At 42.9% G+C, this 7,636-nt stretch overlaps 1 long non-coding RNA gene across 1 annotated transcript in view; it reads left to right on the top strand.

The window, feature by feature from the left end:
- LOC108448800 overlaps window positions 1–4,657 on the top strand; it is a 12,714-nt gene extending 8,057 nt beyond the window's left edge. Inside the window, exon 4 of the long non-coding RNA XR_001864827.1 lies at window positions 1,408–4,657. This is a non-coding gene — a long non-coding RNA (uncharacterized LOC108448800). The remainder of the gene's footprint in view (window positions 1–1,407) is intronic.
- The last annotated feature ends 2,979 nt before the right edge of the window (window positions 4,658–7,636 follow it).

Genomic DNA, 7,636 nt, shown 5'->3' with positions numbered 1-7,636 from the left:
GTGCATTAGACACACACATCACTAAAACAGCTTTTCTTGAAGTATGTAACTTTCAGGGTGCCTACTGCTTTGTGCTGGGTGAAATAAAAAATTCAGCCATGGAATCTCTATTGGGCTGAGAGGGATTTGTTTGAAAGATTTATATTCTTTTTAGACAGTGAAATAGGCTTTAGGCTTTCAAACTGCATGACTTCTCTAACGCTTCTATGCAAACATTGTTGTGGAAAAAAATAGCTTGTGCAGCTCCATTCCCTCTCTCCCAAACAAATAGTAAAATACTCTAGGAAGAAGCAGAAAGGTAATGAGGATATTTCAAAATTATTTCTGGCACACGCATGACCTAATTTTAAGCTTGTGGGGTTTAAAGGAGCTTTTGTTTGAATGTAACACTTTGGCAGGAAAATGAGGCTGAGCAGAGGTGTTGAAATAGCACAAGAAAGCTGGAAAAGCTGCCTCTGAACAGCCCTGGAGAACACATGCTATGTAGTTACATGTCCTTAGCTGGTGGATCCTTGTTCAGTTTTACTTCTTCTGCTTCCCAGTGGAAAACCCAAATATTTCATACAAACATGACAGATGAAGGCCACAAGGTGCTCCCTGTCCTTCTGCGTGGGGTTGTGATCCCATGGTGTTCTAAGCACATGCCTGGTGTCACCTGAGAGTTGTAACCAACTTTTCTAAGGCTTTGTAGGACCAAAGCCTTCTTGTGTCTCAAGAGTTTTCAAGGTTGTCTTGCAGAGTTCATAACTGAAAAACATGCCTTTCCTTCAGTCTTTTTTAAGATATTGTCCTAGTTTTGTGGAGACAAGGGGTTCCTCCTCGCTCTGTGGCCTTCACCCCGTCAACTCCATAACCACCCAAAAGTATTCAGAGACTGGGGGACTTTCTTGCCTGCCAGCTGACTGTTACCTGTGGCATGTAGCATGGCAGTGGGGGCTGCTGAGGAGGGTCAGGGACCCCACCAGGCAGAAAGTGTTGGCTTCATGGCCGTGGTTAGATGGAAGTCAGGGAAGAGATAAGGTGGTGTGTGCACAAAGGGCTGTGTGAGAACATAAGACCAGATACCTAAGCTGACTGGGAATTTTAGCTCTTGATCAATCGCAGTGATTTATTTAGTGTCCTGTGACTGAAGAGCAGCACTTTCCCATCAAAATGGGAATTGCTCTCTTCCAGCTTCTGACTTCTACACAGAGAGGAAAGTGCTGAATTTGCAGCCACAATTTGCAGTCACAATTTGCAGTCAAGCTGCCCTTTAAGAGCAGTGAGGAAACCTCAGTGCATCTGAAGATGCAGCATTGTTAAACAACCTTGGCATACAAATAAACATGCTGCTTTTTGCTTCATTCTCTCCTGGGTCAGCTCCAGATCTTTTCTTCATGACTGCTGCTGACTTTGTTTCCTCCCCAGTGACTATCTGATGGAAGAGAGATGTCCTAGGAGCTGGTGGGACCTGGAAGACGGAGATTCCCCCATGCTTCGACTGGGATTATCCTCCATGACCTTTACCAAGACACTCCCTCCACCTACTGCTTCTGTCTGGCATTGATAAAAGCAGAAAACATATTTATCTAATAAATGGTCTTGTGAGGATGAAATCTAGCAACAACTGCAGGAGACTTGGTTGCTGTGTGATGAAGATCATTTAAGTGTATGAATGAAAGGCAGCTTTATGTGAGGGTTCTCCTGCCTCACTTACTGCCCTTTGACTGGGCAAGCCCAAACATCCGCATTTTCTGAATGAAGGAACTTACAAAGAAGTCTCTGGAGGGAGTGAAAAGGTGAAAGCCTCCACAGGACACTCTGCAGAAGTACTTGCTCTGTTTTAAAAGTATGAATTAAAAAATAGAACTTTTGGAGAGATCAAACTGTGTCCTTTCTGGCCTCAGAGGTTGGAATCCCCATATACTCCAGCAAAGCACATCCTTGTCCCCCCCCTACCTTTTATTACCCCAGACATTGACTATATTTGGCTTAGAAGCCAATTTTTAACTGAATTGAGAAAGGCCTCACACAAAGGCAGCTCTGCTATTCTAAACAAGGCTCGTGCATGGCCAGTTTCAGCATGCTGCTCTAAATTGCCTGCTCAAACACTTTCATGCAGATCTGGCTGCTTCTGTGGAGGGTGCTGATAAAAAAGCACAGGGATGGCAAGCATTGCTCTGATCCCCATTCCCGGGGTGCCAGAGCTGGGAGCTGCAGGCATGTAGTCACCCCTCCGCAGCATGCACATCTGAAAGTGGTCAGCTCCCAAATCCTCTTGTGAACCCAGCCCAAAAAATTGAAACCTTTTGTTTCTGAAATAGGCAAAGTCTTATTACTTTTTCCAATGATTTCCCCACACCCCCCCTAAATTTTTTTGGCTGGAGCCTAGTCACTAAATCTAACCCAAATTCAAAAATAGCTTTGGCTGTCAGTGGGGAGGGAAAGGCCTGACTCCAGCATGATGTTCCAAAAATCTGGGCTTTTGTGTGAGCCTAAGGGGGAGGTTGGTTTAGGTTTTTAATAGTCCACCAAACCTCATCCTGTCCTGACACTGGAGCTTTACTCAGAGCTGTTTCTCCTTTGCTGATGTTGTATACCCAAGACAAGATGTTAATAGTGTGCTCAGTATGTACTTGGTTCACAGCAATTGTTGCTCATTGACATCTGAGCTGCTTCCTAAATGAGCCTTCCGAGTAGGCTCTTCATGATTAAGATTTTAGTATTTCCCACTATATATTTTTTTTCAACAGATGACTTCAATGCAGAGGAAAAATCCTTCCTGTGTCCAGACTGGCAGAAGGGGGAGCAGTCTTTTTATTTGCTTTTCAGATTTAAAAGATTGGTTTGACTCATTCAATTACTACAAGTCTCTCTCTTTTTCAAATCCCAGAATTTATTTTTCTATAATTCCTTCATTCTGCAAATATCCATGTTTGGACTTTCTTAGCCAGGTTATTTTAACCAAAGTTGAAACCATAGGTTATAATTTAAATCTTGGGTGCAGGGTCTAGCAAGGATATTGTACCTTCTGTTTGGATAGCCAGAAACTCTGTGCTTATTCCTGATTCTCTAGTGCAGAAGCAAGGAGAGCATCAGCCCCCAGCAGGATGAAGGGTGAGATCCTAAACTTTTCCCTTGTGAGCAATCTCTTCGTTTGTACCATTAACTTCTGTGGAGTCACTTCCAAAGAACAGCCTTGATTGCTGTGACCTGTGGCAGCCATATCTGGTCTTAAGAAAAGCAGGGACACTGTCTAAATACATTAATGGGGTTATAAAAGTTGTCTCCAGGAAGGAGAGAACAAGTGTGATGAATTGAGTTAGCAGGAAATGGAGCCAGCCACAATAGTTCTGGGAGACCTGTTCGTGGTCTCCCTCTCAAACCATAACCAACTGCAGCCAAGCGTGACTTCACTCTTGTTTTTGAGGTGGCCCTGGTGAGTTTTTTATAAGGCCAGTGATAGGATTCCTTGGCATGCAGCCTGGACTCTGCTGCTTCTTTTGTGGAGGGGAACTGTTGGGTTTTCCCTGCTGTCTCCTGCTGCAGAAGTTGTACTCAGCTGCTACAGCACACTGAAAGCACCCTGGAAATAGAAGGTTTCTTCCCTTCTAAATGGCTGTTGAAATTACTCAGAGCCCTGAGCTACCCTACCACTGAGTCTGCATGTGCATTCCACACAACCAGGGCTTTGCACATGTGGAGCACTTCATCACCGCAAGCACACCACTGCAGTCAGCAGCAGATCCCATGAAGGGAAGGATGGATTTTTTGCCCTGTGGGAAGTGGGAAAAGCAGTGCAGGGAGATTGGCAGTGTGACCAAAACCACGTGAAGAGTCTGTGCTGGAGTACAGCTTTGAAACACGCATCCTTGGCCGAGTAACAGGACTGACAACCCTTGTGCCTCTTGCTCTTTTTCTTAATTCCTGGTTAGGATGCAGCCTGTGGCAGCCTGAACGTGGCTGTCTGTCTTGTGGAGATCCTCCTCTAGCTGCGAACTAGAGTGGGACCTTCATAATTGGCAATGGTGATGGCTTTTGCAGGCTTTACTGGCTTTGGTCAGTCTTAGAGATCTGTTGTTAGCCTGTCACCTCAAACTGGTGACTGACTTTGAATGAGCGGGAGCAGTTTATATCTGCTTACCCACTCACATAGAGCCATAAAGCCATAAAGCTTTAAAAAGAAAGGAGGTTTCTCCTGCATCTCTGTAGATACTGCAAATCCTTCCATGGCTCTAGAGTTGATCCTGTCTCCTCTGTTGATAACATGTGTGTGCTTATGCCATCCACCCCAACTAAAGCTGCTCTGCAATTCCTGTTTATTTGACTTGCTTTGTAAAGTAACGTGTCAATTTGAAAATCATTAGGTATTCCTACCAGGAGTCAAAGACCACATTCAGAGTGGATTACACGCATGTTTCTTAAAAGTGTTAATGTGCTAATCTGCTGGTTACTTGATCCAGGCAAAATGCCATGATATTCCACATGAGCAAAATACCACGGTTCTTGGAGATTTCATATAAATATTACCCACTGTGTTTCCACATTTGAAGTGTTATACTTGTCTATTAAAATCAACAAGCTGGAACTAGTATCTGGAAATAAGTGATATTACTATTTTATTTATGAACTTCAGATTCAGATTCTTTTTAATAAAATACCTTACAAATAAGGAGCAGAACATGAATCTTGTTGTTATTTCATGTATTCTGTGTAAATATTTCAGCTATGCCTTGCAGCAATAAAAGCACATTATATACACTCTGCATTACCATTGTGACCAATAATGTTTGACTTACTGTACTGCGTTTAGTCCAAAACCAAAACAGAGTCAGGGCAACATCGCGGCTGTTTTAACAGTATGCTGCAAGTAAGGCGTGCAATGAATAAGGCCTCACACTAAATGAGAGCTTGTTCATTATGAAGTTGCTTGGATTATAGAGTACTCCTGACTCTGTTAAAGAGCAAAAATTCCTTATTTGTGCTCTGGAACAGGGGTGGGATGAGGCCACACAAACAGTAGCCAGCCTATGCTTTTGCAATTCACAGCATGGTTCCTGCTGTTTCTTGCAAAGCAAATGCATGAATGGGAGAACACGCTGACTTTTGGTACAGGGGGACCCCACCAGTGAGTCTGCAGGTATCACCCAGACATGTCCAGAACTCTCTCTGCTAGGGAACATAGATCACTTCTGCTTCTTTTCTCTATGCTGAAGTTGAATTAACCTTCAAACAGCTTGTCACTCTAGGGAGCAAAGGCCATTACTGTGTCAGGATTTGGCTCTCATTGACTCCCTCTGCTTATCAAAGGGAGCACAAGGATGCAGGAGGCTCCAGCACTGTGCAGTGTCTGACTGAAAGAGACCTTCCCCTCCTATGAATATGGTGCCAATAGAGATCATTTGTTTCTCTCTTCTGTTTCCTGGCATGCCATCTAGCTCAATGTAAAAAAGACCTGTATATTTTCCAGCACAACCTCAGATAGGCCTTTTTTTGTGGGATTTGGCATTTTTTTTTAGCAAAGTTTCAATGGGGCTGAATGCAGTTGTAGACACACCAGTACTTCTGAGCCTTACAATCAGGGGCATGAAATTCATGTTGGTTAGAACTAGTTGGGGGGAAAGTGTGTGGTTATTGGTCTTAAAATAAACTGGTAAGCTAACACACAGTATAAGCCATCTTTGCCTCCTTTTCATCTTTTTTGGAATCTCATTTTTAATTTTTATGAATATGTCATATGAAAAAATATTTCTAGTTGATTTAAACTCCATTCAAATATTTTTTCAGATCAATTCCAACTTGCTCTTCTCCCATCAGTTTAGGCCACTGAACTGGAAAACCTCACATTTTCTCAGTGCTACTTCACTGGCTGCTATTATACATATACCCATCATTTAAGGCTTAAGTAGAAGTTGACTTATATGCATTCCTCGGGTATAGATTTCACTCTGTATGGCTGCCAGACACTTACATTCTTCTTATCAAGGGTATCACATGAGCCATAAGGAGACAATAGGCCATATATCTTTGTATTCCATGATAGAGGCTTGGGCCTGCCCATCTGCCATCTTCTTGATGTAGCCCCTGCTACAGCTGAACTTTAACAAGTGTCTTTTATTCAGAGCTTATTCAGAGTGGATGTGGGATAAGAGTTAGGCTACAAAACCACCTTTGGTTTAGAGACAGATGTGGAGCTAATGATGTCACAGCTGGTAAGACAGGCTTAGGGGCCTGATAATGGCATACACAGCCTGTTCTTTTGGATCATATTTTGTTTAAGATGGCAGTACATACAGCAGAAAATTACCATCTGAGATCCATTTGTGACATCTGGTAAAGGTGATGCAATCTTATCTCTTTTCTGAGCATGTCATGGGTCTGCAGTGTTTGACCAACATTGCTAGCTCTGCTGGTAGCCACAAGAGCCATGGTGAAAATACTCAGCCATTGGGCCCCTTGGCACATGCTCCTCTGTCTGTTTGCTCTGTCCAATGGCCCAGGCTTGTGATCTCTGCAGCCACTTTAAGGTCTTGGCTTTGGGACCTAGGTAATAATCCTGGCAGGAGACTTGCCTGCTAAATGGATGCTCTGTTAGAGGGCAACTCAGCCCATGAAAGGAAGGGATGTGCTGGTCTGTCTGTAGGAATTACTGGAGGAGCCTTTGGTGTCACACTCCATGCCAAGGGATCTCATGTAAATGTCTCAAATTTGGTGAGGTGAATCCAGATGTTTGTCCCTATGGCTTCAGAGTCAAGAGTTTTTCATGAACACTGCATTAATTAAAAGGCACCAGGACACAGGTACAGCCAGGCTGCAAAATCAGAAACAGAAGAAAGGGGTTTTATAACCCATTTTAATATCACAAGAAGCTCTTATTCATGGAAGATCCTATGCTCCAGTAAGAACAACCCATATTTTCTTGATATTCTCCCTTTGTTCAGTCCTCTGTGAACCCAACTGTTCTTTGGACACAAAATGAAAAAGCTCTCCAAGCTCTGACTTAGATGGTGTTAGAACTTCAGCTCTCTTGAGGAAAAAAAATTAAATAGCCACACACAGACTAAAATGGTAACACAGCAAATCAGCCAAAGCTCGTCAGCATGTAACCAAGGCTTCATTGTTCTTCCCTTCCTCCCTGCCAATAATTTTTGAGTCTAAGGATATTCTGCTATAATTCATTTCCTGTGCTTAAGAAATTCTGTCCACGATGCCAGAATATCTAAATCTGGTAATTACTTCCACTGTCCCACTTGGCACAGCTCAATGCTATCTGTTTAAGCTCCCAATTAAATCTTGTAGTGTAGAAGTGATGCTACATTAGTTTAGAACATCACTAAGGTCAAGGTTAGCAGAAGACAGCTTTGCAGATTCTATTGGAATGATGATGTCAAGGCAGGAGCCTTGCTCAAAGCCCATCACTGACTTGTAGAAACATTTCTGTCAGGGTTGTTTTTAGTTAATATTTATTTCTGCACATCTGACACTTGGATTGGTTTTCCAGTGCCATTTTAGTGAAGTGGTAGGGAGAAATAAATGTTTTAAGGTTTTCTAGCTTGTATGAGAGGTTCTCTGAGTTGTCAGAAAACTATTTCAATCCAGCTGAGATGAAACAATCAAGTTTTCACACAGATATTACTCCTTAACAATGCCCTTTCCC

The sequence above is a fragment of the Corvus brachyrhynchos genome, unplaced genomic scaffold (assembly GCF_000691975.1).
Source record: "Corvus brachyrhynchos isolate BGI_N302 unplaced genomic scaffold, ASM69197v1 scaffold87, whole genome shotgun sequence".
Lineage (NCBI taxonomy): Eukaryota > Metazoa > Chordata > Aves > Passeriformes > Corvidae > Corvus > Corvus brachyrhynchos.
This window is presented reverse-complemented; position numbering and strand designations above follow the sequence as displayed.